We start from the raw sequence: 24,951 nt of genomic DNA, 5'->3' as shown, positions 1-24,951 counted from the left end.
TCTAACACTTCCTTTACAAGCACTACCAAGGACTGTGCTGATGTTCCCAAGAACTCTCTATAAAGATTAAATCTTTATACATCTTCATACTATACCTGTATGCATCCTTATATTACACTTGGCAGGGCACGACACATATCCATACCTTGTGTTAATGCTCTGCCTCCCTCCAGAAAAGGCTGGTCGCACCCACACGGACCGTCGGGAGCGACCGCGGGCTGCGCCAACTGCCCCGCAGTACCTGCGGACTGTTCAGTAGGGCGCGAGTTGGCTGGGGAAAACCGAGCCAGAGGCCAGACTAAAAGAGTAACAGTATCACGTTGTAATTAGTGAGTTCCACCACCCAGGAAGGTCCCTGGCACTGCTTACTTGTTGTAAGAAGATTGTCCTGAATCCATCATTACTCTCTTGAGACACGGAAGGTTTTATTCCTGCATTTTTTCATGTCATTTAAGTGCCCATTATACCGTATAAGGACCTTTCCTTTTACCTTGTAACTGCGTTTGGGGCAAACTTTATTGAAAGCTTTTTGGAATCCAAGTACTCAAGGCTACATCTGTTCTCACCTCCAGAATCTAGAAGTGCTCTGTTGGTGAGTCTTGGATGAGACACTATCTTGTTCTACCTTATGTACCTGCTTATTTTGTTCTTTATTATAGTGTCTTCCAGCTTTCCTTGTAAGAAACCAGGCTTCCCATTTCACAGCTTTCCATACCTCTCCTTCAACTTTTCTTAATAAGTTGGCAAGAAATTCTCCACCTTCGAATTTCTGGTGCCTAGGTAGATTGAAGTGACAGATTTCTCAGCACAGTTAATAGACTGGAATTTCATTTTTTGATTCCTTTGCAGCTCCTTGGAAAATACCATCTGGTCTTGATGAATTTTTATTATTCAATTTTAATTTCAAGCCTAAAATATAAAACAGTTCCTTATACTCATCCTTTGTAATGAAAATTCCCCATGTGGGAACATTACCAAATTCCTATGTTTATTTAACTTTCCTGCTATGCCCTTTCTTTCACAGTTCTCCCATTGAATTCTGATCTTCCATGAACTGTACTAGCCCTATGGCATATACTCACCTTCTAATGCTTGAAAAAAAAAGTCATTAGAAGTTGCTAAAGACATAAAAACTTCCTCAAACACATTTTTGGCCCATGTTAATATGGCTTTACATTAACTTGACAGAGTTTATTTTCCTCATTTGAAAAATATCCTTTCAGTTCTAGATGTTTCTACGTAACTGCTGTATAACCATGGCCAGAATTATTTTTGTCCATTTAAAGTTTTCTAATAATGTTCCAGAGATTCTAATACAATGTCTTTCAAAAATATCCCCTCCACTTTCAATCTTTTTACCCTTCTAGCCATTCCCTTTAAATTCCCTTTTAACTAGTCCCCTCATTTTTTTTGTAGTATCCTTTTAAACTTTATCAGAGATTTCTGCTTTTTTCCCCCCTCTCCTGTAGAGTATTGAACTTCAGTCTATTATGGTCACGCTTATGGAGATGCTTTTTGACAGTTAGACCTTGAACCAGGTCTCCTGGACTGCTGCATACTAAATCAAAGGTTACTTCTCCTCTTTCCTATTCTCCGAAGAAAGTCACTTACGTTGCCTGAAAATGTAGTCTCAGCACCTTTGTAACAGTCACTAATCACCATAGGGGTAATTGAAGTCTACTTCTATTTTTGTGTTTTCATCCCTGAGAGACCAGATGACATTACCCAGTGCTTGATGACCCCGTGCACCATCACGGAGTTGTTGCCTGCCCATAGAGTACAGCATACAGCCACCGTGCCATTTCTTCACACGAAATTTCAGTCCACAAGAATTGTACACTACTTACTGATACGGTGAGCTTCTTTACCTTATTGGTCTTTAAGATCTCCCTAGTGTCTCTTCTCCACTGATGCCAGTTACTCCGTTGTTACTATATGAATGACACCCTAGTATGAATGTCCCACTGATTACTATCTCACTGTGAGGCACCTAGAAGGCCTGTTAAGTCAATACATTCCTTTACAACTGAGTCTCCAGATCATCTATCTTATTTTTTTAAATTCTAGCATTCAAATAGACACTTGCAAGTATTTGGCCTTGGTTCAGCTGTTGTTTTCTTTTTACCATATTCTTAAATGCCATCTCCAGCCAAGGTCTGTTTCAGCTGCGTGGGAACCTGCATCTCATGGGCACATTCCACCAATTCAAAAAATTTATTCAGTTTCTAGCAGGTCCAGATTCTGCTCCCATATACATTTTTCTCATATATGCCTTGAGACTTCTAATTCCTCTGCTGCATGCTTGGTTCTGAGAGCATTTTGGAAATTATGCTGTTGAGATCTTGCTACGTAACAGCCTCATTAGCAAATTGAACTTTGTGTCTAAAACTTCTGTCCCATTCTCCTTGGGCCAACAGTACTCACACAGACGCCTCGGTACCAGGAGCCTACCTAGACACCTTAGGAGGTCTGCACCTTTGTGTTTCGCCCCGTGGTCCTCTCAGAGCAGCTATCCAAACATCCAGCAGTGGGAGCCTCCCCGCGCCTCCATCTGGGACATTACATCCTACAGCTTGGTTTTGTCCATTGGGCAGGTGTCCCTCATCTCTTGGATTTCCAGATATGGCTCTCAGATAGCGATAATGGGACAGAAATCGAAATCTTACTGGAAAAATGAAAATTATATGTGTGTTCTGCTTGGCTTGGATTTGTTAAAAGTTATTAGGAATGAATGTGACAAATCAGAATTAATCCCCAAAAACGACTAGCTGCAGCTTTCTCAAAAGCACTTGATAAGATCGCTTGAGAATTTTGATGTCCTGCCAGTATTTTTTCCCAGCAAAATTTAGAAATTGAGCCAAACCACTTATAGAAAACTCTGTGCTATTTCTAACAGTTTTGTGAAGAACCGAGCCCTAACCAGTTTCACTAGGGAAAACACTCTTTTCTTGTGCCTCTATTTTTATATTTTTAATATTAGGAAATGAACTATTGGCTTACCTATACCAAATCACCAAGGAGTAGAAGAAATTAAGTCTGGAGACCAAGTTCCAGAAACTAGTCTGTATACAGACGGCTCACTCCTGATTCTAGGACCACAGGAGGATCTGATGCAATGGAGATGGTGGAGTACTTAGATTCCCAGGGAGGCAGAGAAGTAGGAAATGATGCCCTTGAGTGATAAAACACTGAGATTTAAATGGAAAACTTTTACAAGTGGAGATACATACACACAAAATGCATGCCCGAGCATGCTGTCAAGAACAGAAATGGTCAAAGGCTTGAGCAGGTGGGAGGTTGCCTCTCAAAATATCTGTCTTCGTTAAAACAACCTCTTAAAATACGTGTGCTGCCCTGACCTTTCTGCTGCCACCAGCAGCCCACTGCAATAGTTCAGTCTAGTGGTTAAACGCAGTGACACATTACTGGCTTTCTGCGGAAATGGGCAAGGCTTGTGGTAGTTTCCTAAAGCAGCCGGAGTGACACATGATTAGCCATTTATTCCATTAACGCTGGATTTCTTTTTCTCTCAGAAATCAACTCTGAACAGTGTGTTTTGTAAAAATGTGCTCTGTTATTACAAATGTACTTATCATGGGAACATATTTCTATTCACCGATGACTTTTGAGCTATTCACAGTAGTATTTTCCTTCCACTACTCATTATTTATGGTGAATAAACCATCACATAAGTCATTTGGTATTGCTTTGGCTCCATGACTGGGTGACTGAAATGTTTATAGATAGGTGGAGGGATAGCAGAGTATTTTCAAGCTGGCCAGGCAACCACATGCCGAATAAATGCTAATGCATGTGTACTGCGAAGGGAGTCAGGATAATATTGCTGCTTGTTGCTAAAGAAATTGGAAATACACTGAAAATCTCACAGCACAACAGCAAAGATAACATCCTTCATAAAACTTGGGCAATAAAGTTTCTTTTTTTTTTTTCAAATAGCAGACAATTTTAACATTAACCAGTGTGGAATTAAAAGGGGTCACCAAAGAAAAACATAAAGAGGAGTAAAGCTGGATCTCCAGTTTGTGTGGATAAGCACAGTTCAGTCCATGGCTGCATTGTTGCACTGGCACTGGTTTACATACCTGGGACTTGGCCTTGGGAGGGGACACGTTCATCTTCTTGCAAGGTTCAGGGAGAGATTCAACTTCAGAGGACCAGAGGCTTCTGGGTGGAAAAGGATGAACCTCTCTGTAGGCCCTGACAGCAACATCTGCCAACACAAAGGGAAGGTCTGAGCTGGAGAAGGAATGGGAGATGAGAGAGCAACGGCATGGGAGAGCATCCATGCTAAAGGAGTGGTCCCAGATGCTGAACTGCATCATTCCAAGCGAGACCCTGAGCTGCCAGCTCTTCCGCCAGCTCCATAAGCCCTGTGGACCCTGTGATATTAAAATATCTTTCATTAGAAAATGTCTCTTCACCCAGTTTTCAGCCAGGAAGGCCCATTGCCTTATTAAGATCCATCCCTCACTATGAGAAAGGGCTTTACCTCTGCAAAAAGGCAAATCCTTGATGTTTGGGTAGAGCGTGTCTTCAAAAAAAGAAGCCCAGGCCTGAACAGAAGCTATCAGGAGACAGAAGACAACTCGCCTTCCCTCAGGACTTTCTGCCAGTGTTTAATCACCTCCATTATTAAAACCTTGTGCCTTATTTACTCTGAATTTCTCCAGCTTCAGCTCCCAGCCATTAGTTCTTATTACGCCTTTCTCCATTAAATTAAAGAGCCCTTTAGTACCTGGTATTTTCTCCCCATGAAGGAGAATTAGGCACTAATCAAGTCACCTCTCACTCTTCCTTTCTACAATCTAAACAGAACGTGTTTTTTAAAATCATTCACTGTAGGGCATTTTGTCCAGTCCTCAAATTATTTTTTGTGGCTCTTTTCTGAACCTTCTCCAGTTCCCGTACCCTTTTACAAGCACGAACGTCAGATTGGTGTCTCATAATCCAGGCTTGACATGGGCACTTGCACGTGGAGGGAAGAAATCTTTCCTGACTCCTACTCTTCCCTGTGTTAGCATGCATCAGACTACATTAACTCTTCATGCACTAACAGCTTACATTTGCTCTCTTGCCCACAGTGGTCTTCAACCCATTTTTGGAGCCACTGTTTTCCAGGAGGTCCTTTCTGCCTTTACATGGATGAACTTGCATTTGGCTTCACATTAATAGATGTGAATGGGCCCGTGTGATCCCAATCACACAGATAGCTGCCTTGTCAGGTGCATTGCAGACATCTGCTGTACCCAGGCAATACGCTTCTCAAATCTACTTCCAGTTCCAGCAAAAAAAGGGAATCAGACTTGTTTGACAGGCTTTAATTGCTACAAAACCATGTGGACCAATATTTGTTGATTTTCAAGGTGTTTAATTGGTGGTGGTACCATTATTTTGCTTAGGACCTGTGCCAGGCTCACTTGCTTAGAAATAACTCACATTAGCCTGCTACCCCAGCTTGAATATCAACACATCGCTTGCAATGGGTACTAAAAATCAGCATCGGAGTGCAAGAAATCTCCTCAACCTGCTATTTTTGGATGCTGAAGTATAAAGTGAGAGATACGCCAATGTTAAAACGTTCAGATCTAATAGATGTTGCTTAATAGTACCCTGACATACACTAAGGGTCAGAAAAAATGCATCTGCAAGCCTTGACATACATTTGCACCGAGGGATTCAGTGTCCACTCATGCCATTCGAGTGACATTTTGCTGTTCAAATGCACATTCAGTTTGGGCATCTGGAATGGAAAACAGCCAACTGGAGTCTTCCTGTATGTCATTTCTTAATTCTTTATTTATAAAACAAGGCTGACATGACCAAGTACTTGATAGAGTATATGTCAGGCAGGCTGATGTGAAGGTGATGGTGGTGGGGCTGAAACTACAAAATGACTTGCTGGATCTCAGCTGAGCAGCTCCTGGAGAACAGGGTTTTCATGCAGTGCTACCGGCTCAGTTTCTTTAGACTTCTCTCTCCCTTCAAAAAAAAGTGTACATATATGAAAAGCATTTGTAATTATCATACAGTGCAGCACATTAGCACAGATATAGCTACAGTCCTGTCACTTTGTAATGATAATAGTATATTGTTGGTGTTGTGTTCCTCCTACAATGACAGCACTAAAGCAACGCTAATGCCTGGCAGCCCAGATGCAAAGATACAGCATTATTTTACTACAAATATAGGGGTAAATACAACAGATTTATGGCATGTACAATGTGCACTGTAGGATTAGAGCACAACACAGTCCTTCCTCCTTATGCCATGAGGAAGGCTGTGGGAAGAAATGGTTGAATATTCCATGTATTATAGATGCCAATTACTGCAGAATAACACAGTGGAGCAAGGTCTGTATTGACCTTGCACTCAAATTACAAAATAAACGTGCGTTATGCAGCTCACTGTGCAAGGCTGACATGAAAGACCCACGGGGATGGCTGCACAGGAGAAAGGACTTTCATTACAGAGGAGGAGAATAAACCCAGACTGACAAAATTGCAGCCCCAGGTGCCAAGCAGACCACACTAGCTCTGAGCAACTCTTGGGTCAGGAGGGTGTGGAGACACCCCACTTTGCCTTTTCCTTTTGCTCTGGTCCCTTTGCTGGTCCCTCTCTTCACTTCTTCTGTGTCTTTGACCGTCACTCTGTGATCGCTGTTGGGTCATCAGTCAGAAAGTGGAGAGGACCCCACTGCCAACCTGGGCACTTCCCCCAAGCCTGGCTCGGCAAGGAGTCTTTAGGCATCTTCCACAGCAGCCAGTTTGGGATCTCAAGATCCCACCCCAGTGCCAGAAATCTTACTTTTAAACAGGCTGTGAGGCCTTTATAGGATGATGACAGCATCATTTGTGCAAATTATCTGCCCTAGCTCCTGCTTTTACTGAAACGGACTGTACTGAAGGAAAAGCCGCTCCATATGAACACTGTGTATAAAGCTGCAATAATACAACTCTAAGTAGATACCTCCTGTGCCCACCAGACAACAGGAGAGCCCACAGACAGTGATTTATCCTGCAGCCAGTGCTACCAGTGCTGGTATTTATCTCACCATCTTGGCATCAGGCATCCTCAGGACTGACAGCAATTATGGTCTGAAGGAGAAAATCAAAAGATGACCCTTTGCAAACTGGGGACACGCCTGCTGGCAAAGAGGAGCTGCTGGAAGGAACAAGTCCCAGCATGATTCAGCACCGTTCGCTGGTCCCAAACCCCAGACTGGGCAAGCACCTGCAGGAGCATTTGTAACGAGCGGCCCCCGGGAGCAGCTCGGGAGGCAGAAACCTGATGTGGACAGCCTGCAAAGGGATAGCAGTTTGCATTTCCCCAGAGTTTCCTTGCTTCTATTAGCAACAAGGTAAAATCCTGAGGAAACTCCTCGCACCTACCTCCATCCAGATCACAGCAAGATTGTGGCTGCTGTACCCCATCCACCTGTTCTGCCAACCAACCAACAAACATCAACCATATATCAAACAACAATTTGTAGAGACTTACTGGGACTTTCACTATATCGGACACAAATTTTCTACAGCACACAGACCCTGGATCTTCAGCCTAGCATTCAACTTTCTGCCTCTTTCAGCCTATTTCTACACTTTCAGCTGCAGGCAAGGCCATCAAGACTTGTTTGACACACAGGAAGTCCCTATTTTCTCCTGACACTTGGTGCCAGCTGCACCGTTTTTGTAATATTCTCAGAGGAAACCCACCTGGGAGCAGAGACAGAGCCCAGAAAATATCAATACAAAAGGTTTTCAGCTGTGTCCAGCTTACAAGGCTTGGAAACAGGAGGTTGGAAAGGGAAGGTATCAGTAGCCTGATTGCATTCACAGATGGTCCTACTTCCTCCGTATGCTGTGGACGCTAATACCACTATTTTGCTGATTTAGGGTGACACAAAAGCCACAACAGGTCTAAAAACTGCAGAAAGAGGTGAAGAAATGTCAGACAGCAGCTCTGGCCAGCTTTGTAATCAGTCTTTGATGCCTCTGAGAACATCCTCACATAAGCATCACTGACGGCTCTCGGGTCTTCACTCTGCTGGCTGTCCATTTCCCTTCAGCCTCGCCCGGCACACGCCAGCTGCCCGACAACCCCATGGTTCGTTGGCTACAGCAAAGGAAAGGAGCATAAGACATTTTTTACTTCTTTGGCTCTTTGACATTAGGTGAGCTCTGCCGTTCTGTGCTTTCGGAGCCAGGGCCATATCTCTGCACCTCACCATAAGCTCCTCTGAATTGTTTCTTCACATGAGTTTTTCTTCCTTGAGGAGCATGTGAGGTGGCTTGGCACCCTCGCCATCCCGTTGTAAAGGCTGCATTTTTCAGTGGCGAATTACAAAGATTGATTGATCAAATTCTTCTGGCATTTTCCAGCTGTTTTGTCACACAGGGTCACTGCTTTGGCACCCTCATGTTAAACCTTCATCCTGAGACGCTGCTGCCAGGAAATTCATTATTTAACAAGGGAGTTTCAAAGCAAGGTCTGGGGTTCCCTGTGCCATGGCCTCTGATGGGTTTTCCAGCCAGCTGGTGACATTTCCCTCCTGCAGCGTGGCTGAGGAGAGCTGCAAAGGGAAAAACACCAGGCAGCTTTCCTGGCGTGGGCTGTCTGAACTGCCATAACCTGCTCCAGGTTTCCAGATTCAGGGAGGGCTGAAGAAATGGAGGTGCTCCACACTGGCCTTGCAGACATCCATCCTTCACGCTGACACAGATGAGCACCACAGTTCCTTTTCCTACTTCTCTCAGATGGAGCCTGGTGACTTCTGCATGTGTTAAAAGATAAATATTAAGCAAAGAAGGCTCAAATGTACCTACTCAGTGGTCTAGAGCTGCTTGCCATTGCTCTAGGTACCAGAACAGGAGGAGGTGACGTGACACAACGAACACTATTTCTATTGCTATTGCCATTAGATGATGGCTGTGCACATAGGCTGTTATATATGAGGGATGTCCCAGAGACCTCACACAACCAAGGTACAACCAACCAAGGTGACCCAAATGTCACCCCTTGCTGTTGCAAGCTCAGGTCTCTATTTTGGAGTGCACCCACTGACTCATTTTGCCAGGCTGGGAGGAGATCAGGTCTGCATGTGTGTCACATGCCAACGTGCAATGCAGGTGAAACCAGCACATCTCAAGGGCATGTGGATGTATGAGCTATGGAGGTGGCCAAGCACCCCTGGGGCATCCTGACCAACAGTTCAGATGTGTCCCAGCAGGTCTTGTAAGCTTGCTGACCCCCACTTGTTTCATAATTTCCACACCAATTATCGCTGGCACAGCCTCTCATTTCTCCCCACCAAGCCATGGTACTACCACTCACAGTTCTGGGAAGCCAAGGAGACCTCATCTCAAATTAACATCTGGATCAAAAGAATAGCAGTTTGGTGCTTCCTACCATGTTTGCCTGTAACTTTTCCCTCCAAAAAGCTGAGGCAATCGCAGCTGAGCTCTTCCAGGCGGTTCTCCTTAGCCCTAGACTGCAGGTCTGGGGAGTAATTGGCCCATATTATGCCTAATTGCTTGGTGTCTTTGTGGAGGGGGCAGTCAATGGAGGCGCACAGCCTTCTGAGGTCAGGCCCTTACCCTCAGGTCTTCCTGTGGGATTTGGGGAGCCAGAACACTCAAATCCCGGAAGTACATTTCCTCCCACCACAGACCTGAGCACAGAAGATGCTCTTGGCTGCTCTATCCTCCCCTCCACGGGATGTCAGGCAAATGACCCCTTTGGGGCTTGTCTGTGCTTGGACTTGTGCCCATTTAGCATCAGGTGTCATGTCCACATGATTTAGCTCAACCTGAGGAAAGGTGCAGCATGTACTCTCTTCTCCATATCAGCCAAGCCTCTCTCAGCTTGCCTAAGATAATGAGGAAGAAGCTTAAGCTCATTTGAAATAGGTCACTGCAACCACACTAAAAATGCCTTTGCATTGATTGAATTAATTTAACTCTACATGGTAGCAGCAACCTAAATCCTCCTAAGTGAGAATTTTTGTTCCTCCAAATGCTCCAGAGCAGAGGAAAATAGGGAAAGCAAACACATCTCAGTGACCTTCAGATAGATGTATATCCTGTAGGTAGCCTGTAATCTAGAAGAGACTGTATACTGAGCCATAGAATTACGGTGTCACATGTTGTGCTCCTATAATTAAAGTCTTTCCATTGTAAACTCAATTTTTAGAGGTTTATAACTTTTCTTAAGAGAATGAACAGCAATGACCTGTTTCTGCATTCTAAGCAGGTTTTAAGGTCATTATGTGACTGTTAACGTTCCGTTACAGTATATTGCAATGAAATGAGTCTTTCAGACTAAAAGCATTTCACAGTATTGGCAAAAATGAGCATATTCATCTTAATTTTCGCATCTACTTAATTTCAGGAGCTTTTATAATTAAATGTTTGGTTGCACTGGCAAATAGAGGAAGCGAATCCTTGTCATCATGAAAACAATCCTATTCCACCTGTGTGCTCTGCTGGGGACGAATGAAAATAGCTTTACACAGAACTTCTTAAAAAGCCAAATGATGATTTTTCTATACTGGAGGAGCAGATGGGTGTTATTTTCTCAACGTACTTACAGGCCTTGGCTGCTGTGTCCCATCTGGTAACCAGCAATCACCTGCTTGAGAACATGCACTTTCCAAGGTGCATGTTTTCTTGCACTGCTGGATAGAGGTCTGCTACAGCACCAAGAGTGGCCAAACACCTCCAGGGATCTGCCGCCCTGACGTTAAAATAGAGCTGTAAGGAGGTGGTGAGTGAGAAGCAGAGTGGTGGTCATGGGGGTCAAGCGATGCCCTGCTCTTTACAGCTGCGTAGGGGGACCAGGACATACAAAGTCTTCTGCTTCTCATGGGAGAAGGGCATGAGCCACCATACATACCGCCCTTCCCACAGGCAGATGACTGCCTTCTCTAGGCAGCAAAGCTGCCCAGGCGACCACAAAATACATTGGGAAGAGTCTGGCTCACACGCATTACCCTTTTCCTAGAAGGAGACCATCATATTTTGTAGGATTCCCATTGGGATCGTTGCTCAGGTGCATGACTGCAGAGCAATTCAGGACAGTGCTTAAGAAGTTTAACTTCTCTCAGATGTATGATTCTATCTTCACGCATAATCAGAATTTTTTTCCTTTAGAAAACCACCACTCCAGAGTGAGAGAAGTGGGCTGTTCCCAGAGATGCAGGTGTTGCTACACAGTCACCCACCTGCGATTGGTGAGCCCACAACTGGAAATCATATCCCATTGGGGTGCTCCTCTGTCAAAAATTTGTTGATGCTTTGGACAGGTGGGAGAGAATGAGAATGATTCAAAGGCTGGAAAATAGTGTTATAATTAAAAATAACCACTCAATCTTTTTTATCAGTCCAGAAGATGTAATTCATAGATTTCAAGGTCTTCCATGGGGAGAGGAGCTCAAACGGTGGATGATTCTTGGACAGAGTAGGAAAAGGCAGACTGACAGCCAACAGTTAGAAACTAAATGTAGACATGTTCAGGCAAAAAATAAAGTGCAATTATTAATAGTGAGGTAACTGATCATGGAAATAGCATGTCTGGGGACACAGTGGATTTTTCATCACTTGGAGCCCCTTAAATCAAGTCTTGCCATCTTTTCAGAGACATTAAAGAGAAGTTATGGGTCTGAGCTATAAATTATTGGCGAGAGTCTTTGGCCTCTGTTAAGCAGAAGGTTTGACCAGCAGTTGAGATGGTTCTTTACGGCCTGAAGTCCATGAATCCCCACCTTTCAGCAGATTTTTCTGTCAAATGATGAGAATACCCACATCTTTTGAATCATATAACTGATAGAAGCTAAACTTCTTATCACTCAGCACCATCCTGAATTGCTCTGCTAATAATTAGGGTTGGAAGTAGCTGAACTGAAGGATTTGCAGACACAGATCCAGTTCAGGAGAGCATTGCAGCATGGGTTTCTTCAGAAACATGTCCCTGAGTGTGCTACAGCAAGCTCCAGTCTCCATCTGCAAGGCAGAATACACACACCCTGGGTGCTGCTTGGGGATGGGATGGGATGCGGCATAAGCCACCTTCATCCCCCTGCTACAGTGGGGCCAACACTCAGAGTAGTGGAGATTGCTTAAAAATCGTGAATAGGGAATGAGGAACAGGAGAGAAAGTAACAGAAAAAAGGTCTTGGATGTCAGATGGGGCTATTGGGCTGTAGTTTGTTAAACTGGACTATGAGTTCTCCTTGCTCGTGTTCAAGAACCTGCACTTGCAGCTGCCAGGGAACGGGGAGTCTTTCTTAGAGGAATGAGCTAAAAACCTGTGTCTGAGCAGGCTAGCAAAAGAAGGTTTTCTGTTCGTAAATCTGCCTGGAGGACATCAGGGAGGGAGAGAAACTCTTTGAACTGCAAGTCCATGGTGGCACAACAACAGATGCATTGGCCATAGGTAAATGGAGGCTGTAACCTAGAAGGATCCAAGGCCCCAGAGAACTGGTGTTTGGGTGGGACAGGCAGGAAACCACATTGATTTCCAGATGGGGAGGAAAACATTTATGAGCGGGACTGTTATGAACATGGTACAGGCCTTGTACTGAGGGACACATGCTTAAGATCCTTCCATTTTATGTTTGCCATTCTTAAATTTCTCTATCCCCATCAACAGAGATAAATCTCCCATGAAGCAAAGGATATCCTACTTTAACACAGTGCATAGCAGAACAGGTCTCCCAGCAAAGGAGAATCAAAAGACACAGCTCTCACTTCAAAATCCAAGGGTGTTAGAGGTGGAAAAAAAAAGAAGAAGGAAGAAACTGGTCCTGAAGCCAGATATTTCAACACTTCTGCCAAAAAACACCTAGTGTGCACCATCACAGCCAGGTCAAGGAGGTACCTGCCACTGGCAGGGCTGTCACCAACCACCCTGCAGCAATGCTCCCCTTGCATCTTGAACCCAGGGACCTGGTGCTGGTGCTACTTGTTTGTTTGATGTCACCATCCCAGTTCTCTCTCTGTTTCCCATACACACCTGTATAGGCACAGGGGAAACGTTGTAAAGGAAATTATGACAGGACATGCATTCCAACATCTTTAGAGTAGGCAGTTCTACCAGTTTTACCAAGAAAAACTTAGAATATTTTGACGTGTCTTCAAGATAGAACACTTCCTGAAAAGTGAAGTGATTTATTGACAGAGATCAGCTGGAAGCAGGCAGAGAAATGCTGTTTTTCTGGTGAGTAAAAAAAAAGGTGTTAGGCTGGGGTGGAATCACTGAACAAATTTTTTCCTCTCCAATTCTACAAGCCCCTGTGTTTGTGTGCACAGTGCCACCAAGGTCATAGCGAGGATTTGCAGGACAAGGGTTAGCAAGTGGCTTGTGAGAACTCGGATTTCTTCCAAGGAAAGCTATCTCTGAGTCCTCCGATTCACTGCCTCCAGCAGCCCCACACTTCCTCCCTTGTGCATCTTTGCTCTCAGCAATGGGCCAGCTGGATGCTGCTGTGACCAGATGAGAACTGATCTCACCCCTCGGGAAAGGATCACCTTGTTCCCTGGGCAAACAGCAGAGAAAGGGGTAAAAAAGGGTTTGTAGCTGAATGCACCGGACTCATGGGTGCAGGGGGGCTGTCTCAGCGTATAGTCCTGCCTGGGTTTTTGACACTAATGCCCCGGGCTCGGGCAGGGAGCAGCGCAGAGCACAGTCTCTCTTCAGACATTTATCAGGGTTCACATGGTTAACTGAAACGTTTCTGCTCCTACAGCTTTAATTTGCTCAGTGTAGTTCAGAAGCTTCTGATAATAAGACCTAATTTATAATTAGGTTTTATCAGTAATCAGTTAATTTATAGTACCCTAATTCTCACTAAGGTATTTCAGAAGCTTTGCTTATTATATTGTGGAGCTAATGCCCATAGATGACCAAATCACAACGATAGGATGGAAACAAATTTCAGGGTAATCCTGCTCCATAACTACTTAGGTATTTACTTCAAATTTCATGCAGTGGGTGTAATACTATAAACGTTTATGCAAGCAGCCAGGGACGAGGGTACTTCATTCAAACATGTCAGGAGTCAGTGTTACCATCAGTAACAGGTAACCTGTCCTGTGCATTTAGCCAGGTGCTACCTCCTGGGGATTTCCAGAGGTCTGCTACGCGCCGAGAAGAGAGTCCTGGGGAAAGGAAGGGAAGGGAAGGGAAGGGAAGGGAAGGGAAGGGAAGGGAAGGGAAGGGAAGGGAAGGGAAGGGAGAAGGGAAGGGAAGGGGGAAGGGAAGGGAAGGGAAGGGAAGGGAAGGGAAGGGAAGGGAAGGGAAGGGAAGGGAAGGGAAGGGAAGGGAAGGGAAGGGAAGGGAAGGGAAGGGAAGGGAAGGGAAGGGAAGGGAAGGGAAGGGAAGGGAAGGGAAGGGAAGGGAAGGGAAGGGAAGGGAAGGGAAGGGAAGGGAAGGGAGAAGGGAAGGGAAGGGAAGGGAGAAGGGAAGGGAAGGGAAGGGAAGGGAAGGGAAGGGAAGGGAAGGGAAGGGAAGGGAAGGGAAGGGAAGGGAAGGGAAGGGAAGGGAAGGGAAGGGAAGGGAAGGGAAGGGAAGGGAAGGGAAGGGAAGGGAAGAGAAGGGAAGGGAAGGGAAGGGAAGGGAAGGGAAGGAAGGGAAGGGAAGGGAAGGGAAGGGAAGGGAAGGGAAGAGGAAGGGAAGGGAAGGGAAGGGAAGGGAAGGGAAGGGAAGGGAAGGGAAGGGAAGGGAAGGGAAGGGAAGGGAAGGGAAGGGAAGGGAAGGGAAGGGAAGGGAAGGGAAGGGAAGGGAAGGGAAGGGAAGGGAAGGGAGGGAAGGGAAGGGAAGGAAGGGAAGGGAAGGGAAGGGAAGGGAAGGGAAGGGAAGGGAAGGGAAGGGAAGGGAAGGGAAGGGAAGGGAAGGGAAGGGAAGGGAAGGGAAGGGAAGGGAAGGGAAGGAAGGGAAGGGAAGGGAAGGAAGGAAGGAAGGGAAGGGAAGGGAAGGGAAGGGAAGGGAAGGAAGGGAAGGAGGAAGAAGGGAAGGGAGGGAGGGAAGGGAAGGGAAGGGAAGGGAAGGGAAGGGAGGTGGCAGGGCCTGGATGGTGAGAGACATCACCTCCAGGACTGAATTGACAGCCCATGGAGAACCACAGAAAGCTTCTCATAGGCTTCAGGTTCCAACATTGCCAGTCTGGATTAGTACAAGTTCCCAAAAATGCCCAACTGGTAGGATATGTCTGGTGGAGCTGATTCCTAGATGGACAGTCACTGGTCTCTTCTGCCTCTTTGAGAGGCATTCCCAAATTCTTCCAGCCTTTCCTGCAATCATATCTCCCTGCAAACTCATCTTCACCTTTCCATCAGGTCTCGCCATGCTTTCTGACCTTTCCACAACTCTGACTCCTGGTTTCTTATGCAGGTAGCACATTGCTCTCACATCGTTCCCTCCAAAGCACTGAGAAAAAATAAAAACAAACCCCTCTTTTTACCTTTCTAGGCCCTTTCAAATCACTGTCCATTCATGCTTGTTTCTCTTTCAAAGGCAATCCACAAGTATTCTTGCTGTGCTTGCTTTCAGGGAATTGATAATTATTTTAGGACCGAGCCCAGGCCCTAATGAGCCCAGATTGATGCCTTGCAGTGCAGTGCTCACCTTGGTTCACTATCATTTCTCCAGCCCTTAAGCCCTCTGAGAGCTCACAGCCAACCAGTTTCAATTAAATTTCAATTAACACATCTGAGCAAAATGTTATACGCTACGAAGTTGCCAGGAGAGATGGATTAAAGTACAAACACGAGTAGCTCACTCTGAGGCACTTGCTTTGGGGACTATGCGGCCATATTAAAGCCACATTTTGCTCTCAAAATCGTGACTCTTCCCAGCGGCAGTAGGCTCGACGGCAGGCTTGCGAGGGCAGAGTTGGTGGGAACTGAAGGGAGTCACCACCCCACCAGGGACCTCCTGGCCTGCAGAAGTCCTGGGCCAGCACACCGGGTGATGCTGCCCACGTGGCACAGTGCGGCTGTTGCACCACAGCATGGTCCTGCCCTCACCCCAGGAGGATGCAGAGCCCTGTGCGGGTGGTGACCCTTGGTCCACGTTTTCCAATACATCTCTTTAGCTCCTGACTTCCCTTTGGTTTTGCCTTGTGAGTGCCTCGCTCGTCATTTGTGTTTGTTTTACTGACACTCCCTTTGTGAAGAGAGATTTTGTCAAGCCATTCAGGGTCTCAGCTCCGGCAGCTGTGAGTCACCATCCATTTCACCTTTCCCCGCGGGCACTGCTTTCCCCAGCGTCCTTCTCCCGCCCCATCGGCCCACGGGATATTTCCGTTCTCCACACGTGTGATGGCGGCGCAGCTCGTGCTGTTGTTTTCCGGTCCCTGCCTTCTCCCTTCGAACTCCGCCGTTCCTCGCTCAGATCCCTCCCACCCCAGTCCTCTTCTAGGACAGGTTTTCTTTTATCCTCCAATCTATGAGCCGCCTTTTCCTGATGCCACATCAGCCAATTCTCCTTCCTTGTAATTGCAGAGGAGCTGCAGTGTGTTGTGCTTTAATTAAAGTGTATTAGTAGTGGCATGTTATTGATTTACTATACATTTGCACTAGCTGAGCACTTTACACTCTTATCTGATGGGCAAAGGCCTGATAGGGTGCACTGAGCCTCCCGTGATGAAACACAAACGGGAGATGCAGAAGGCCCACCTGGGTAGATCTGCGGAGCGCCGGCTGCTTGGCAGTGCCTTCTGTTATTGCCAGCCACAAATCCAGATGATAAGGCATGAAGCTTGAAAAACAGTTTTATTTAGACTGGCAGAACTTTCCAATAAAAATCTTTCACGTTTCATGCTTCTGTCTTTATTTCCTTGCTTGCAGCATAGACAAATGCTTTGGCTTGTGCCCCCTCACACAGGGCGGGAACTGCCCGGCGCAGGAAAATGCACAGAAAATTGCAAGCAAGTTCATCCCTTCGGAGCAGGCTCTGGGTGTGTGGAAGCTGCATTATCAAGGTTTGTGCCTTGTGACCATGAAGATACCCTCTACGTCTGCAGAGAAGCCTGGGTTTGATCCCATCAAGGTGAAAAGGCAGCTCCTGTGCTCCACCAGCAGCACAGCTTAGCCAGAGCCGTCTTGGTACCATGCTGTGAAATAGAGCTCACTGCTTCCTCTTTGCACGCCAGAGCCTTCATGGAGATGGGGACACTTCAGGCAGTATCTCTTTTCTCCTGGTGTCTCCTTTCTTCTCCACCACGTGCCGTACTCATGTGCCTATTCACATGGCAAAGAGGGGAAGGGGACATGGCACATCTCAATGAGCTCAATGCACCGCACCCCGCACAGATGAGGCACGTTTGGCAAGAGAATATTTAGCAACCGGTCATTCTGCTGTGATTTCCATTCGCAGACGGGCTAGGGCACGCCGAGCTACGGGTGGGGATCAGGGAACCAGAAGGGCTCTGTAAAGGGTCCCAGCTGATCAGGCCTGAGCACTTGGAGCTGGGCAAGATGCATTTTGCAGCTTTGGCTTGGTGTCATGGTCGTTTGTCATACCAAGACAAGCAGAAAGTCCTGGTCACATGCCTGGCCATGGTGTGTCTGTAGTGCTGACCTGCGCAGCTCCGTGGGAGCACGAGGTAGAAATGCGGCCGGTTGCCGACCCATGGACGTGCTGGCTGCCCCAACGAGGCTCCAGCGGCAGCGGGAGCATCAGTGGCTCTGGTCTCCAGGGGTGGCTGAGTTGGACTTCACCCCATAAGGGTCTGCACTGGCTTTCCAGCCCCACATGCCCTGAGCACATGCAGCAGCAGCGGCGAGTCACGCTGAGCCCGCTACGGAAGGGCCCTTCTGGCCCGCGGCAGGGCCTCCCTGGCAGTCGTTAACATCACGATCTCCGCTCAGGCGCTGCCAGCTCCCCTGTGCCAGGTTCTCTGACCGGCACTTCTGCATCTCCTGCCTTCGGTTGGACCTTTCCCTGCAGCCTCCTCCGATGGCGTCCCGGTGGCAGCTTTCCCAGGAGCCGAGCGGGGATCCGAGCCAAGCGGCAGCACGTGGCCACGGTCAGCACAGCGGTCTCGCAGCCCAGCGGAGCAGCTTCTCTGGCTGCTTTGCTGTAAAAGTGCATTTTTTGCAACAGCTGCGCTCACGAGAGGTGCACGGGCTTCTCTGCAGCATCTAACGGGCCAGCTCACAGGGTGCCAGGGATCTGAACGTTCCTCTCTTCCTCGCTCTCCTGAACACCCGAGCAACACTACGAGGGTCTTTGCAAGTGCCAGCAGTGAAACCACATCTCCCTGCGTGTGCAGAGCCTGGAATTCCCTCTGCCTAGGCTAGCAAAGGCGCTTCCCTGACAAGTACCCTCACCTGGAGTGATGGCTTTTCTTGTTAATATTAGACCTGATTGAAATTTCTGTCCTAAAAAGCAGATTTCTCAAGGTCCAAGAGTGTCATAGAACTGTATAATTTTCAACAGATATTTGGAGTTTAATTTGTTGAAATACTTGAAGAAAGTCATAACTCATTTTTCTGTTCAAATTTTCTAATCATAAATACCACACAACAACATTTTTCACCTACTGGCAAAGTTTTTTTTTTAAATTTTCTTTTTAGAAGGACTACTCATTTACAGATTTATTTTATACAAGTTGTAATGTAGTATTCATTCATAAAATGCACCTTTTGAAATAGAGCATGGACTAAATAAAATGTTAAAGTAGCAATACTCAAGAAATGTGCTAAATTTCTTTTTGCCAGATATTTTTGCACTTTTAAAATGTGCAAAGGCACGTTGCAGGCTGGATTTACTTTTCTGTCTTGTTCTGGTTATTGTGTTCCCCTGCACACTTAAGCACCCGCATTTCATCCTAGGTGATATGCTTCAAGGTTAAGAAATTAAATTTGTTACGTTCTCCAGCCAAAGAGGGAAAACGCAGCGATTTGCTCTGCACCTGAGTGCTGCTCAGAGCTCTCACCTGATGCTCGCCAGCCGGAGCAGCCGCACCCCTCCCAGGGCCACCCGCGAGCCGTCGGCGTTAAATACTGCACCGTTTTGACCTGGGACTGCATTTCTGCTGCAAGGGTCAAAATTTCAGCATCAGTTCTCCCGGAGACAGCAACTGGTCCTTGCTGCTCCGGCGTGACTGGCACTGCTAGGAAATGCAGCCTTGGAGCTGTCAGACCCGGTTCATTCCCTGTTTTTTGGGCACCGTGAGGGGCAGCGTCACACACCCCGGGTGCTCCGGGGGGGCTGGGGCAGACGCGGGGGTTGTGTGCCTCATGGCCCCGGCCCCGTGCCAGCGTACCGCCCCAGATTTCGGTAGCACTAAGCGCTGAACAGAGTCAGGGCTGGTGATGCTCATTGTACTTTTAGCAAGGACTTTTTTATTGCTCACTAGATGGCTAGGGAGAGCGTTAGCACAAAATGCAAACCAGAACCAGCCAAGCCCCCACAGGAAACATCCCCACATCGGTACCTCCAGCAAGGACGAATAAAGACTTTTTGTCTCATGGTTTGCACCTCCCAGCCCAGTGCAAAGTACAAAATCCCAGGGAAGGACCGTGGTCGTGGGCTGCGGCTGTGTACACCTCCCGAGATGAGCCTGGAAGAGGAGCCAAACGCCCAGCCCATGCCGACACGAGCTCATAGCCCAGCACCAGGGCTAAACCCCATCCCAGCTGAATGCCGTCTCGTGCTCTGGTCCCAGCTGACGGTGCAAGCGTGGCGGAGAATGACCCTCCGTTAGGCTCCTCACCCATGGACAGCACGACTGTGGTCGGCATGCCCCTCAGCACAGGCAGCTTGACCTCAGACTGAAGGAGGGCTCCCAAAAACAGTGTGGCAACAACCTCGGCTTGCATAGGTTCAAGGCACGGAGGGTTTGTGCCTGGTCTGGAGGTAGACACCAGCTCTCCAGATCGCACTCTGTGCACTGGTGCAGCACTTCTGCTTTTGGCCAGGGTGGTCCGAGCATGCTGCTCCCTCCTAGATTGAAGCTGAACGTTTGACAGCTTTAAATCTCCAGGGTTTCACGTGCACCTTCTGCCTTGGGGGAACAATTTAGCAGCAGAAGCGAACCCCACCCCACTGGAAAATCCCAGCACACATTGGGAAGTCCCATATAACAGGTTATCTGCAAAAAGCTCGTGGACCTGCCCATGCAATGGCACCATGGAGAGTCCGCTCTGCTCCCTCACCCAGCGGGCACCCTGCCCACCCCAGGGCGGCCTCCTGCCTGCACACGCCGGCAGCTGCCTGCCAGTGCCCGCCGGAGCGGGCAGGGCGGCCAGGCCGCGTCCCGAGCCGCTGCCCGCTCCTTGTGGCAGGACTGAAGTCCCAGCCAGCTCTGTCTTCCTAGCGGGGAAGGAGATGGAGGATGGTGCCCAGCCAGTACTGCTCCGCGAGCGATCCCACAGCCTCTCCTGCCACGTGAACCTTGGGGCTAAATCAGCAGCAAGCAGGCACCTTCGTGCCGCCCCCGGCGATGTTCTGCTGCGCTTGGGTAGACCTTCAGGAAAGCCAGTATCTCCTGCTTGCCCAGCTAGGGATTCCTCACAGCCTGGGCACCTCACCCCTGCGGTCCCCGCTCGCTGCGCCCGCCGGCTGCGCGCCTTGCCCCTTCTCGTGGGTCTGTCAAGGCAGGGTCCAACTCCATTGAGTTTGCAGCGCTATCGACTGAGTGACTTTATTCAAACACTCAGACAGTTGTAAATCAACAAATCTTCAGGGTAATTCCAAAGCAAACTGAAATGAGAGGGAGTTGGCCTATATTAATCTCAACTAGTTCTCAGCAAAGATGTATGCAAAAAGCACATTTCCGTATGGAGGCTGTTTCATTAGTTGACAAAGATAAGCTAAATAACTCTGTCTCTGTTCTTCATTACAGATGTGGCAGCTGTTTTAAGTATTTGGCTGTTCAGAGTTATCTGCTGCTGCGCCTTTGTTTAACCTGACTCGCAGCGGTGCTTTACTGACCTTGCTGCCTAAAGCAGCTCAAAGAAAATAAATGTTAGACCCTCACTAGAAAGATTCGGAACAAGCGTCAGCCCAACTGTGAGCATTATCCATCCCACCACCTGCAGCAAACTTCAGCCTGTGTTTGCATCTAACTTAAATTATCATCTCACTTGTGTTCATTATTCTAGAAGTCCTGCCTGCTTTGTGGGTGCAGAGACACCACACGCCGCTGCCCCCAGCGAAGCCCAGGCTGGGGAGCGTAACGCCCAGCAGCAAAGGCTCCACTCGGGCTTGCAATGGACACGAAAGCAGGCTTGGAAAAAGCACCCAACTAGAAACTCTGTTGGGAGACCCGCTTGCTCTGACACGCAGCCCACACCAGAGTTTCTGCTTGTCACTGCGCTGCTGAGATCTCTACCTCGTGCTGCATAAGGTGCTGATCTGCCTAGTAAATCCTCTAACTTGATCACCATCCTCTTTATCCTGGGATCCCATTCAGAGATATTCCTTAACCTAATTGTAATTCCTGCCTTTCACAGGCCATGTGCCACAAATGTTCTAGCTAAAGTAACTGTTTCAGCCTCCATGAGAACACTCTGTCTTCACAGACTTGTACCTTTTCCTAAAATTCTCCTCTTGGAATGAATCTGTTTTATGGAAAGTTGGAGGGAAATCAATCTGGCCACATTTGCATTAGGAGAGAAGGGGAAAAGCATACTATTTTCCTACCTTGGAAAAAAAAAACCCCTCTATTTTTCACACAACGCAAACAGCTCTAAAATCCTGCAAGTCTGCATTCTGCCTAACCCACCACAGCGGGGGCTGCCAACAGGGGCAGGACAGCAAAGGGGCAGAGATGTAGAGGAGGAAGAAGAAATGAAGGATTCAGCATTCTGACGTTGTTTGTTGGTCACTAGTGTGATAAATGAAGAAAATAGAAAAGGAGAGGAGAAGAGAGGAGAGGAGGGAAGGGGAAAGTGTTGAACAGATTAACAAACCTTTACAGTCCCAGGTGGAGCACTTTCCTTCCAGTTCCACAGTTTCTATAGTTATGTCATCAGTGTACGCACCTACTTACCTTTGTATATTCCATATTGCAAAGGATTGGTTGTTCCACCTGGATGCAAGCAAGCATTCTCCCAGCAAACCACATAAAAATACAATAATCCCTGTCCCTTCCCAAATGCCAGAGGGAAGAAAGCAGGGAGAGATTCAGAGAAGCCTCCAATGGTGTATGATCATCTGAAGGCACGCCAGTAAAGCTCTTGTTGTACATCATCTGGCTGGACCACCAGGCCAGGACAGGGAGGAGCTGGGAGATGCTCAGAGGGGACTTTCTCACTTTCTTGCTCTTTGTGTGCTTTTCCCATGTGCTTTCACAGCAACAGCGGTCCAGGTATCCCACAAAACCAAGGTCGTCTCCTTGTGGCTTACTGCAGTCGAGACTGTCAAGCCAATGTCACACTTTCTTCAAGAATGTGCTTCTCTGAAGAGAAGTTTTATTCTACATTAATAATCTCTGCTAAAGTCATGGGGAGCGACATTCTTCTTGGTGGTTTAAGACAAAGAATCTCTCCCTCCATGTTTTCTGTTCTGTTCTTCAGTGGTTATTAAATAATGCTATTCTCCTCTCACTGCCTCCAGAATGCTGTTGGTGTTTTGCTAACACAATTAGATCTGAGAGGGAATGAAGGAAGACTTCAAGAATTCAAAAATTTTCCCAGTCTAGTCAGGACAATCTGAAAATCTACAGTGTTTCGTATGAAGCCCTGCAAAACCCCTCACCTCTCTTATGCCCAGTAAGCACTTCATTAAACCAAGCAGCACAACTGCAGCCTGACAGGTGATGCAAAATGGCACAGTCATGTCTCTGGTCGCAAGGTTTGCCTTTGTCCAAACTAAGGGCTGATTCTTGGTGTGACTCAGACAGCTGGGAGATCTGAGTGGAGGTTTCACCTACAGCACAAATCTGTGCAAACCACAGGCAACGTGGATGTGGTCACAGGGGACTGTCCCAACACACTTCTATGCCCTGGCTATGCAGGAGCCATGGTAGGACTCTCTCAGATGGGATCGATCTGGCTGACAATCCCTTGGCCTGTATGAGATCTTCCACTGGGAAAGGAGGTTGTGCTCAGCACTCAATCAAAACCAGACAGGAGTTTCTGTCTTGCCTCCTGCACATCCCAGTTTCACCCTGTTTCCCTTGGGCTGGGACCAGTGTTGGACTAACATCTCCAGAAATGAGCCAGTCCTGAGCATAAAGGACCAAGAAAGAGAGAGTTCAATCTCTTAAACAGTTTATTCCAATGATTAACTGTCCTAATTGCTAAAATTGTGCCCGGTTTCCAATACAAATTCAACCGACTTAAGCTGTTGGTGATGGTTCTTTTCACGCACTTCTCTACTGAACTAAAAATCTCTCTCTAGTACCTGATATTCCCCACATGCACACACCAGTACAGGAAGTCTGGACACACTATGAGTCAGCTCAATTTTCTTTTTGATAAACCCCAAACTGCTGCAACCAAAGTCAAATACTTGACTCACCTCACAGAGTGGACTTAGAGCACACAAAGTGACGTCCTGTCAAATGAAATTAAACCAGAAGAATGTGCCCCAGCAACACTTGGTGCTCTCCATCCACTAATGTGCCACAGGACCACACTAGAGATAGTCCAAAATAACCCTGCCAGAACACAGGCAGCATGGATGCCAACCGCTCCATGCCAGCTGTTTCACTCTACGTATCTGCTCCTATTGAGCTGCACAACTTGTTGGTGCGACAGTTCACCACTCTCCAGACAGAAAATAGCTCCAGTTCGTTTGGGCAGGGTCTCTTACAGAAGAGTTTAAAAGGCTGGCAAACAACAGTGTGCCACAGGGAGTAGACTGAAAGCCTCTCGATAGGACTTTCTGGCTGGTGGGCAAACAGCTGAACACAGCAATGTCTTCAAGTGGCTTTTTAAAGGTTTACCTTCTGGGGGCGGTGAAGGTCCTGTCTGTGTGGCCATGATAAGATTGTAAGACTTTTGGAAAGACAGTTGTCTTCTGGTTTCTTCCTTTTTGAAATGGTTTGCTCCTGTGGACATCATCTTCTTCATCATCAGGCCACCCCATCAGTGGCCACAGGGGAGGCTGTTACAGAAGGTACTGAAGGACCGTCCTGGTGGACAGGTGAGCAGTGGTGGGGTTTCCTGGCAAGCAAACGCAGGCAGATGATGATGGAAAGGGTGCTGCGGTGTGTGAAGGCAGAGAAGGACTCAGAGGAACCACCAAGGGGACAAAGCTTCAGCTGTCCCCAAGCACGACATGGGTGACTTGGAATGTAAACTAACATTGGTGTGCCTACACAGCAGTGTCCGTCTAGCTCATCTTTGTGTCTGTCAGAAAAAGGTATGATCTTGCTTCAGCTTAAACCAGTTTCTAACTGGCTAAAAATAAACAAAGGAATCTTGGTCTCATATTTAATGAAAAGATCTATAGGCAGATTCCATCATTTAAAGATGTTGATTTTAAGCCAAGCAATGGTCTATATGACGGGGTTTCATCAGCTTGACACCGTTCAAAAGCTTTTGCTGTGTGCTCTGGTTCACAAAATGTGATGCTCCAGCTGAGATATAAGTAAACATAGACCTGCCAAATTACTGCAGCTTAATGAGTTACCACTCATTAGCTGAGCTACAGGAACTGGCCTTGAGCATACCCTCTTTGAAGTGTAATGTACTCACGTCAGCCACCCTAAGAGGCTTTAGGTAGGGATTCTTGTTTGGGCAAAGCTTCACAATGGCTGGTGCTGGGATTGTCAAGAATTAGGTAGTTGCTTTGCTAATATTTTCCTCCTGTTCCTGCCTCCAGTTGAGTCTCTACTTCATAGACTAGCTCTAAACAACATCCCTGAGCTTTTATCTGCAGGTGACAAACAGAGGCATACAAACTGGATTGGCAGGAACACAAAGGCGGCTTTCATCTCATCATTGCACGAGGCACTTACTTACAGTAACTTCTCAAGGA

Source organism: Phaethon aethereus (assembly GCF_964289735.1).
Source record: "Phaethon aethereus genome assembly, chromosome: 20".
NCBI classification, from domain to species: Eukaryota; Metazoa; Chordata; class Aves; order Phaethontiformes; family Phaethontidae; genus Phaethon; species Phaethon aethereus.
Note: the sequence above shows the minus strand (reverse complement) of the source record.